The sequence below is a fragment of the Arachis ipaensis genome, chromosome B8 (genome assembly GCF_059453495.1).
Source record: "Arachis ipaensis isolate K30076 ecotype BB chromosome B8, ASM5945349v1, whole genome shotgun sequence".
Classification (NCBI taxonomy): domain Eukaryota; kingdom Viridiplantae; phylum Streptophyta; class Magnoliopsida; order Fabales; family Fabaceae; genus Arachis; species Arachis ipaensis.
The window spans coordinates 10,045,700-10,056,930 of NC_142443.1; the positions used below are offsets into that span (position 1 = coordinate 10,045,700).

The window sequence follows — 11,231 nt, forward strand, 5'->3', positions numbered from 1 at the left end:
CTCAAAGAAACTACCTTTGACTCAAGTCCCGGGGTTTAGGAGTTGATTAGCCGAGTCACTCCAGCGGTCTCTCCATTTAATGGCATCCAACACTAAAGGCAGTTATCACCTTCTGCAGAGGTCAGAGGACTAGCGCTCCACTCCTACTTAGTCTTTATCTTCATAAAAGAGGGTTTAGGAAGCCTTGAAGGCTTGGGTCAAATATTTGCTTTCTTTCTTAGGCGCCTGCTTTCCGATAGACGAGTTCATTGAGCAATGGCGCACAAATCAATAAGAGTTGATGCTTTAACTAGACTATTTCGCCCGTAACACATGCAATAGAAAGACTCCTCTAAGGGCACTAGCTCTAACAAGAGAAATCTATCCCAAATCGACCTCCGCTTTCCAGGTTATAGAATAGATTCTATGGGATGATTGGGGCCTTTCGGGAACTCCTATACCTTTCGGTAACTCAATATCTATAGTGGACTTTCTAGTCCCAGAATGAATTCCTTAGGGGGTTTCGTATTAAATAGAAGTCAGAATCTCTAGCTCCGCACTCCTGACTACTCTCGTTTATCATTATCTAGAACTTACCGATCCAAGGTTGCTCCCACCTATTGGCTCACTAGGGCTTTTACAAGGACATGGGATTTCTTCGCCCCAATCCTACCGCCAAACAAACCGGTGTGGTTGGTAGATTTCGCCTGATCATTGCCTAGATTGACTTCTTTCAAAGCCATGCATCTTACCAGAGACGAGAGTTCAACTTGGCATCGAGCCGAGCTAGGAGTTACTTTTCCTCAACTATGGTAATGGTAGTAGAAGGCAGCGCCCCTTACTGCTCTCTTGGGCTTCCTTCGCAAAGGGGTTCTGTCGAGAACAAGAAAAGGAATATCTTAGCGTGATACTCGGGGAGTACTTGAAAGCAATGAATAGCTCTCTAAGGCTGCAAGCAAGATGGATACGGAAACCCTGCAAATGAGTCAAGAAGGCCTGTCAATTCAGCAAGAGCATCGGTCCTATCGTTTTCCCTTTGACTTTACTAGTGGGGCTTGCTGCAGATAGACCCCTTCCTAACCTAAAGAGCAACTTTCTTTCCCGATCTCAATGAAAAAAGGTACTGATCTAATCGGGAAAGCCGGATCAGACAAGGAAGAAGGAAGAGTTTGCGAAAGAGTTGCAGATTCAATTCTGTCAAATCCTATACAAAAGGCTTGCTCCATGGAATACGGGAAAGTCAAGATGCAACTATCCCTAAAATAAATGGCTGTATACAGTGCGATATGGCTTAGCTTCTCTTAGCTCTAGGAAAGAAATAGCAGTTGTCTGGTCGGAAAGAATGAAAGAAAAGTACACCTTAAAAGTGAAATGACGAAATTCAATTTGTCGATTCAAAAGCTGTAAATGAAAAACTATCAATATAGGCTCAGCTGTGTCACTATTGAAAGTTAAGCCGAAGGAAAGAATCCGAGGGGAAGAGCCTTTCAGTCTAAGGGGATGGCCTACTGTCCTTTATCTCTACACCGAACCGGGTTACAAAACAACCTTTCCATCTTCATTGACCGAGTAGCTGGACAAAGAACAAAGGAAGGGTACCATCCCCCTTTGGAGAAACCTTTCTTTTGTTCAAGGTTTTCCTATGTAGGTAGTTTGTTTTTTACTATCATGGAATGGGGAGAGAAAGAGAAGATCAAGAGTTTCGAAAAGCACGCAAGTCTGAAAGCAATCGAAGTTCTAACTTTTCCCGTGGAAGGACAGGAAAGAGGAAAGCCTCAGAGGAGAGAGTGATTCAGCTGCTAACAAGCGCTGGTTTTTCCTGGAATGAAGGGTTATTCGGGAAACGTCTGTTGATGAGGAGGTGTTACATAGTAAAAAAGGAAACCAGGGCTCCGTTCGAAGAGACGAAGTTTTGTCCTTCTCCCTCACATGCTCCTTCCCATGAGCTACTCGGTTGGCTTCGTGAACGAGAACGCCGATCACCCTCACGCGGGAAGATGAACATTTAAAGGGCTGAAAGGGTAGCGACGGGATGTAGATGTTGATTTTGGGGGTCGCGTACTGTAGTTATAATGCCTTCGACACACACGGTTGAGGCTTCTACTTTTCTTTGGTCCCAGCATGACCGACCGAGTGTAACGACCGCAGAAGGTACGGCCGAAGAATTCATCTCCAAGTCAACAGCATGTCGGGCAGGTCAAAGGCTCAAATCCGGGGAGAATCGAGAGGAACCTAAGCGAGGCCGAAAAATTGATATTACGCAATCCTTACTGTCCATCTTTCTTTATCCGCCAACCCCCGGCCCCCAATAGAATATGGGATATTTTATGCCTCGTGAAAGTAATGACTGGCAAAGCCATACTCCGTAATATCCAAAAAAATATCATTTAACGTAGACCCGCCGGATCCCCAATGAATGACCTGCTCTACTCTTTTTGAATATGTCTAGTTTTCCGGCAGGGAAAATCATGTGTTACCGTAAGTTTTTTGACACTTTCGGTGACAGCATTCAAAAGTGTATCCACAGCGTTCGTTTTGCTCCAGGGGATCGTAGTTCAAATTCGTATGGGGAGCGGGGGAGGTTTAGATAAGAGGGAGGGGGACTGCGAACGCATTAAGAAAGCAAGCCCATGAAGCGCCAGGGAACCATGCATTCCTCCCGGGCTGGGCTCAGGGACAGCAATCAGCCGCTTCCCCTGTAGTCGTCAGCTCGTTCTTGACAGATCCGATCGGGTGTTCATAATCTGGAGTAAAAGGATTCGAACCTTTGCATGCTGGTACCAAAAACCGATGCCTTACCACTTGGCTATACTCCATACGGCCTTTTTTTGGACGGTAGAACGAACGGGGAGCCCTTGAACCTTGAAGTAGGGCTCGAAGAACGAGCCGTGCAAGAACGCGGGGATATAGCAAGTAAGCAGCAAGTTCTCCCTTCACGGACCGACTACAACAAGCTCGCGACTCTAATCTAATAGAAACAGATGGTAAGCTCTCTGCTCTATTTGCTTGCAATGCGTTTACCTATCAAAGTTGGCGAACGCTTCTGTAACCTTAGACTCGTTACGCTGTTCGCCGACTTACTTAAAGACTCGTTGGCTCCGCGTCCACCGAAAGTCGGTAACCTTCGTCAGCATTTGGTACTCTCTCGACAGCTTCAATAGTTCACTTAAAGCCTTTGGTGTAATGAACCGCAAGCCCTTCAGAAAGAAATAAAAAAAAGGCTTGGTTGCGGGAACCGACGGTGACGAAGGTTACCGGGCCGATGCGGCCGGTTACCGGGAACCGCAAGGTTGCAAGGTTCCCGGGAAACGACCTTCCCTTTGTTTGTAAAGTAGGCCTTTTTTTTGATAAAGAGAGTTGACATAAAATGGATCACGGAAGAAGACGTATCTGATGAATGATTCAATCCCCTCTCACCCACACTCTTCTATGGAAGGGGTTCCCCTTCTTCTATGTGAGGTGGGGCGTACGTAAGAGCGGAACCTAGATAGAACGCGGAGCGCCGGCCGCCGATACAGTTACCATGCTTACCAGCTCTTACCGTTGCCGCCTATAGATATAGATGGAAGGTAGCTTGCTTCTCTTCTCCTAGGCGGCTACCCGCACATGTTATTCGCGAAGAAAAGGCTGCGAGCGGTTCTTCGCTTAGTAGAGCTACCGGCCGCCGGTTACTTTCTGAGGGGCTCCGCAGGAGAAAAAGAGGGTCCCCCTTACTCTTCTCTCTTAAAGCTTGCTTTAGAAAGCTCGGCGAGAAAGGGTTGGTTAAGAACCTTTAACTGTAAACCATATTAAAGTCACTCAATGGAAAGGTTCGCCTTTGGAATGAAGATGGATGAGCAGAGGTTTGAAGCCGCTCGACCAACAACGTAAAGGAAGGGGTGATGTTAGAGTAAGGGGGCGCGAAAGCCTACTTTAGAGAAAGGCTAACGACGCGCATCCGCTGGGAGAGAGAGGAAAGCCTGGAATTGAGGAAATTCGGGGGAAACATGGAATCGGTCGCTATACTGGGGGTGAGACATGACCGCGACTTAAGATTCAAGTACCGTTGAAAAGACTAAAGGAACGGGGGGAATTACTACCTGTAATAAAGCACAGGCTAATACGAGCCGACCAGAACTTAGATTACCAGATCCTGGACACAATCTTCCTAGAGATGGAGAGCCCCTTGCCCCGCCTTTTCTAGCCTCTCCTTTTTGCTTACCTAGCTCTTGTCTTAGTGACTCTTCTTCTTTTCTAGGTTTTTTTCTGAGTGTTAAAACAGTAGATTTGGCATTTGCCAATGAATTGAATTGGATCCGCCCCGATTCGATCAATAATGGGATTCTTGGCTATAAGAAAGGTTCTGTGACATGGACGCCCAGCCCAACAAAACTCGGTCGGTTGGCCTACCTAACAGATGATAAGATTCTCGATCGATTTGATCGAATTTTGAAAAGTATTTCTCATTATTAATAACAGTGGAGCTTTCGATCAAGATGTTCTCGCCTCCCCCGTTTGGGCTCTCGCTCGAATCGGAACCTTTATGCGTTGGTAGGCTTTCGACTCAATCGAATTACCTATCGGGCGCCAATAAAAGAAAAAGTTTTCGCCTTTCTGAATTCATGCTCATCATCTGATGCAGAACTTTTTTCATAACCACCATCCATCCCCAATCACATTCCACATCCCACTTCAAACTTATCGATTCCTCGGGTAGGGTAGCCCCCTCTAGAAAGGCATTCCAGCTTCAGAGGCAGGTGAGCGGGGTCAGGAAGGAGTTTGACTGCTGGGATGGGGTCGGATCCTACTCGAAGCACTCCACCACGAATAAGAATCTTCGGGTTGGATAGGCAGTAGAGATAGGAACTCCTATCTGTAGGGCGGGCTTTCAAGACAAGACAGAGATGCACAACTCCATCTGGCTTGAAGACCTCGTGGGGAAAGATAAGAATCCCTTATTTAAAGGTAAGGACTGAAGGGAATAAAAAAGAAATAGACAAAATCCGACGGGACTCTACGTCTGGGTCTTATTCCATCTTAAACTCGGATTAGGAAGAGTGCCCTTGAACTACAGAAAAATCATAAAAAAAAAAAAAGAAATGGATTCTCCTTACTCTAACAAGTAAGCAAGTAAACTACCTGCCGGCGAGAAAAATGAAAAAAGGCAAGGGGGAGATAGGGAAGAGGAGATTAAGGATAGTCACTCCGCTCCATAGATAGTGAACACAGATTCTTGTTTCATTTTCAATTCCTTCCTTTCGGGTCGAAAACGCGGGCTGCTGGTGGGGCTGTGCCCATTCTTTCTCCCTCTTCTTCCGCTTTACAACCAGAATAAGGAACCTTTAAATTAACCAACCCTACCTGTCGATGAAAAAAAATAGGAAGAGGGCTTGACCGAATAGGGCAAGGAGTGACAGCTAGCGGATCTGAATTCTATGGAATGTCCTACTCCTGCTGTACGATGGAGGGCTTTCCGATCAACCAATCCCCTCTTATTTTAGGGACATCCCTTTGTTAGGTAGGGCCAGGGATCACTAATTAGTCGAATGAGCCCATCCCTCTTATCATTTATTGGTCGATCCGGCTGGCGGCTCCTGCATCCATCTCCTGCGTCTCCATGGGGCCCATCATACAAGTTTGTTGCTACTAGTCGAATCAATAATCAATAGAAGTCCCAATAGAAGTTTACTGACCTGGCTCTTCAATCGACGATCTACTGTTCCCTCTTAGTTGCGGATGCCCATGCTTTGATTCGAAAGCCCTAGCCAGTGATGAATCCCCAGTAAGATCGGAGTCTTTCATTCCTCCTCCCTTCAGTCCAGTTGGAACCCGTCCCAGCAACGCCTACTGCAAGGTGAGGCTCCGCCCTTCCCCTAGAATCCACTCCGGGTCGGAGGAGCTGCTAGTCCAACTTCTTGAGCAGCCGAGATATTGAACAACGAACATTTGAGCAAGCTACCTTGCCTCACCCTGAGATGAGAGGGAAGGTCGATTTGACTCGAATCCTGGATCTGATCTTGAATCCTACACCGGTTAATGATGCGATGGGAGAAGTTTTTTTTTCATCAATGCTGGCCCAGTCGAGGCTCGTCCATGCCCAATACCAATGGACAAACCTCTGATCTGCCCCTAGCTCTATAATCCACCCGTCTTCCCCAGTCCCTGAAAGCCCTCCTATCCTTGGCCTAGCCCTCTATCTCAACTCGAGTCTTAAGTTCAGCGGCTTTCATCGTTGACGAACACCTGCGCTAATAAGACAAAGAAGTGGGGAGTCTTCATAAAACGAAAAGCTTTCAGTCCTTGAATGAAAAAGTAACAACGAATTCGTGGAATGAGGGATCAAGAAACGGATAGGGAGGGGAATGGCCTTTCCATTTTTGGTGGACCTTCCCTTGAATTGAACCGGTCACGGAGCTCTCAATTGAGTTGTTTAGGTGATGGAATTCCATCTCTAGTTGGGTTCGAAGGTTATAAAATGTGGTGCGGGTTCATCTCTCTCGACCAGTTCAGGTTCAAGGGGAGGGCGATCGAGGGGACCCAGACTTAAGATCTCTTTCTTCTCTATGGCGGGAGGTTTCTTTCGTATCAAGAGTGTGTGTGTTGGGGAGGCCAGGGAAAGACGGATTGGATCGAGAGGCGATGCCTACTCTACTCGTTACCACTAAACGACGAAGCCAAGAGCGGAAGGAGGGACTTGAACCCTCAACCTCAGCCTTGGCAAGGCTATGCTCTACCATTAAGCTATTTCCGCCAGCGGGGCAACATCAAGCAGCGAAGCACTACTGAGCAATTCACGTATCACTTGAAACGGACGACTTCTGTTTTTCCGCCGGACCACACTCCTCCGATCGAGCTACGAGCACGAGTAGGTAGGCGGCTAGCTAGGGGGGAGGGGCGGCTGGGCTGGGCTGCCTTTTCAATCAATCTCCGCCGCCTTAGACAAATGGGGCCGCTATTGGTGCGAGTTGTAAGGAGTCTTGGTCTCGAGTCGAGCTGGGGCGTCATTTCATTCTCGTAACGGGAGTGAGTGCACCGCAAGATCAGACGAGTTACTCCCTCGCCTCCTTACTAATAATAAGAAAGGGGGTGGCATCTGTCTTTTAAGTGAAGTCATTTCCTAAGACGGCTCCCCTTATTGATAATCCAAGCGGATCGGATCCGGGAGCAGAAACATGAGTGTTTGTATCTTTTTCAACAGGAATGCATCAACAAAAAAGCCCTTCCATATGGGCATGAACTTTGTCAAAAAATGAATTTCTAGCCTTCCTATTGATCTTGATTAGTTCCAGCTTGTTGAGAGTTCTCTTTTCTTTCTAGACCGTCTCCTGAAAGACCTGCTTATCCCGCATGTGCTTTCGGGGCCCCCCACTCATTCAATCACTTGCTTGTGATTGCAGCCATTCCCCGAAAAAGGGAGAGACGAGGGAATCGTCTGCTCCCGTTCATGTGACGAATCGAACATCGTTAGGTCCCGAATTCCGCGAACCACCGGACCTAGACCAAGATCTCCATTACGTCGTACGATATATCGATCCGAAGAACTAGTTGTAAGTCATCCATTCTGCTCCTATCTAAAGTGATGCTAGGCTGCTTCACGCGGGTGCGCTTCGCTCGGCCACATAACATGTTTTAAGCTAACTGCATGTCGAGCGCTTAAGCGGAGCTTGTGGTCACTCGTTCCTCGCCTGTTCCAATCCTAGTAAAGAGCTTCAGATCCGATTCTACACTACATACGATATTCCATTCCGGCCCTCACTAGCTCTTCGCTTGGTTGTACAAAGAGCATGCCCGAGGGGCTACTACGCTCACCGCGCACTTGCATCACCACCTGAGCTTCGCTACCGCTTCGCCCAGCTCCTACGCCTACCACGAATCTTGAATCATCACGTGGCTGCTAAAGCTAAGCTTCACACGGCAGATATGGATAGGGGAAGCCAAAAGACCCTCTCACGGCCGAAGGCTCCGCAACACGTTGGAGAACTCTTAGATCCCGCCCTAAAACGCCCATTTTCCTAGAGTTCCGAAGTGATCCTCATTCTCACCGCAGCCTTCTTAAGCCAGCCGAAAGAAAGCCGGGCAAGAATCGCATTGGTAGTACGAAGGGGGAGCAGAATCGTATCTGGCAGTGGTTCTTCGGATCGATCACGGATTCTCGGCCCCGTCGTTTGGCTTCCACTCCAGTTGACCTCTCTTGTTCTCCCCCCCCTGACACAACCGGGTGGAGGACTCATGTAAACTTATTCCTGTAGGTCCCCGTTCAGGAAGGCATTTTTCACATCTAATTGGAACAGAGGCCAATCTCGATTCGCAGCAATAGAGAGCAGGAGACGAACAGACTTCATCTTGGCTACCGGGGCAAAGGCTTCCTCGTAATCTATCCCATATGTTTGAGTCAAGCCTTTACTAGCCTGACCCTTTCCTCCTTTCTCCCACAAAGCTTCCCTTCACAACCAGCCCCATATCCAATTAGTAGAGATCGAGATGGGGAGACTCAAAATGATACAAATGCGCATTTCCTCTCTGAATCGAGAGGTATCAGATCGAAGTAACATAGTCAGTCTCGGGACTGCCTTCCCTAATCGAATGTGAGGCCTAGGGATCCCTACAGCTAGTAGTCAGAGTCTCCCCTGCTATGTCTGTAGCAAGGTCCAGCGCTTTCCTTGCAATTTCCCTGTTTTCTCTAATCTACGGGGATCGCTCTAAATAGCTTTTGTAAAGTATAGTTCCATCCACCCCCGATGCTTCCTCTTGTAGAATGAAAGCTTCTTAACCTCTGCTCTGAAACTCGGGCATTCCCTTATCTGAACTTGGCGGGCAATCGTGCCCTTAGCTTCTGTGCTTGCAGTCTGCCATAGAGGTGGGAGGGGGAGGAGGTTCAAACTAATCACCATGAAACTAGTACCCGTATGGCCCTTTTCTTACTTGGATGGGAAAGCCCCTATTCCCGATTCGATCAGTGATCGTATGGAATAGATTGGACTGCTTCCTCTTTTGAGGCTGTCCGCTCCGTAGCCTATTGTCTTGGGAAAGTGGCCTGAGAGTGCTGCCTATCGTCCAATCTCATTCTTATCTATTCCACTGGCTGTGACAAAGACATATCTGCTAGAACGAGTGCTTTAAGAGTACGGTCATAAAGTCTATTAAGAGAAGGATGCCTCACAATTGAAGTTGGTTGGAAAGACTTAGTCTGGCTATTACATCATCCGATGATGAGATCTCTTATCATAGATCCGACTCTTCCTCAAATAAGATATTAGCTGTGCCCGACTCATAAGGAGGCTAAGTCGCAGCAAGTGAATAAGTTATTACACTTCCTAATGATCATGACTCAAGCTTAGGCACCCGCTCGATCCGGTTTAAGAATCAAACCTCGCAAATGGTTCTGCTGGACGGGATTTAACCTCCCTAAATGGAACAAGATTCCCACTTCCGAGTTGGATACGGAGCTTTGCCTTTCTATGGATTTCTATCTCCCTTCCGCTAATTGCTTACGAACCAGGAGGCTGCTGAGGAAGGATTTGAAAGCATGCTATGTATTGAATTGAGTATTGAATGGAAGCGGTTTAGTTAGGTACCAGATGACGAGAAAGTCCTAACTTAACTAACGTAATGGGTTGTGTACCAGTTGAGGAGTAGGACCCGGCCCTTAGGCCGCGAGGATGAAAGCCTAGTACTTTCTATACGTCAATAGGACTTCCTCCTTATATATGAATAAGCGCAAGTTTCCCTTTTGAGAATTAGCTGAACTGCGCGTCGGAAGTATCTCAGGCTAGGCCTTACATCCTGATCCAAGCAAGCAAAGGAGGGAAGGGACCTCTTAGTTGTTTTTGTTCGTTTACCAAGTTCGGCATTAAGGCTTTGCTCTATTATCACGACATGGACTCAGGGACATTTTTTTTCAATGCCAAGGTGATGATTTTGATTTCTGGGGAAAAAGAGTGATAGCTAGAAAGGAAAGGCAGCGAGCCCTTAGCGACTGCAATGCCGCTGGTAGGATGGCACTATGCAGCTGGGAATGAGTTGAAACCAATGTAGGGGCACCCTTCCTGAAAGCATTTCCGAAATGCGAGAGGTTTGACAGATGACCGGCTCCCCCGGTTTGTATTAGTGAGAAGGGCCAGAGATTCGTTTGTCTTTTGTCTCATGCAGGGCACCTTTTCTTTATACTAAGCAGTAAGCGTAGTTTTTCCCCGGGTAATGCATGAAATAAGGGGCTTCTTGTTGCCCTTGTTTCCTGGAATCGAGACTCGGAAGGTTTTTCTTATGGCTTGTTTTTCCCCTCCCACTCGATCTACGGATATCTATCTAATGCGGCGCGTTGCGATTCGTCTTTTTTTGAAGAAATGGGCACAAAGCCAGGCATTTAGTGATGGGATAGATATAGAACCAGAATCGGCTGCCAAAAGGACCCCGTTTGTGGTTTAAGGCTAAGTTCATTCTTCGATATATCTCACTCGAGATGTAAGTTTACTAGTCTTCTAGTCCCTACCCCTGCATCTATCTCATTCGCTGAGATAGGTTTCATTCAAAGAGAGCGCGACCCCTGCTCAACAATGGTCACCGAGATATGCCATCCATCTGAACTACCGCCAATAAAGAGAAGGGTGGGTATAGAAAAGAAAGAGAGGATATACTTTATTCCCCCCAAAAAAGGGTTCTACTAAGGTTCAATTCCTTAGCTATCTCTAGTGGTATTGTTTCCACTCCTCGTCTAAGGTATTGGCACCGAAACGGGGTCTGCGGGCCGGCAACCCGACCAGCTAAGAGCCACTCAAAGCTTGAGGAAGAATACGATATCACTAAAGCAACCTTGAAAGCAACGCGTAATTGCTTGCTGCACTTCGCGCGTGAGAACAGCGATTGAGGAACCAGCGCTTCGCCCCTTCGCATGAAGCAGTTTCTTGCCGCCTAATGCATGCTCCATCGAGTAGGGTACGAGAGAGAAGGGCTCTTTGAGGGGAAGAAAATTCTTTTCTCATAGAAAGGTACAGATTTCTAGGGCACACGGTGCTTAAAGTTGACGTATGATAAAAAACCTCCATTTCCTTTAGTTTCCCAAAATCACTAAGACCACCGCCCTACTTAAGAGCTAGACGGTAAGAACTTTTCCAGCTTTTACTTTGATCGCACTTAATCTAACGAAATCCTACCCTTGCGAACTTAGGTCAAGCCTAACCTCACTCGAGGATGTTATCTTAATTACAGTCCCTTGAGAGAAGAATAAGAAGTCGTGGTGACTCTGGGCTTGTTCTGCATTTTTTGTCGATTTCTTT

At 47.2% G+C, this 11,231-nt stretch overlaps 1 non-coding gene across 1 annotated transcript; it reads right to left on the reverse strand.

Moving 5' to 3' along the window:
* Window positions 1-6,637: 6,637 nt before the first annotated feature.
* TRNAG-GCC (transfer RNA glycine (anticodon GCC)) lies at window positions 6,638-6,709 on the reverse strand. Its single transcript has one exon. It is a non-coding gene; the product is annotated as a tRNA-Gly (tRNA).
* Between the last annotated feature and the right edge of the window lie 4,522 nt (window positions 6,710-11,231).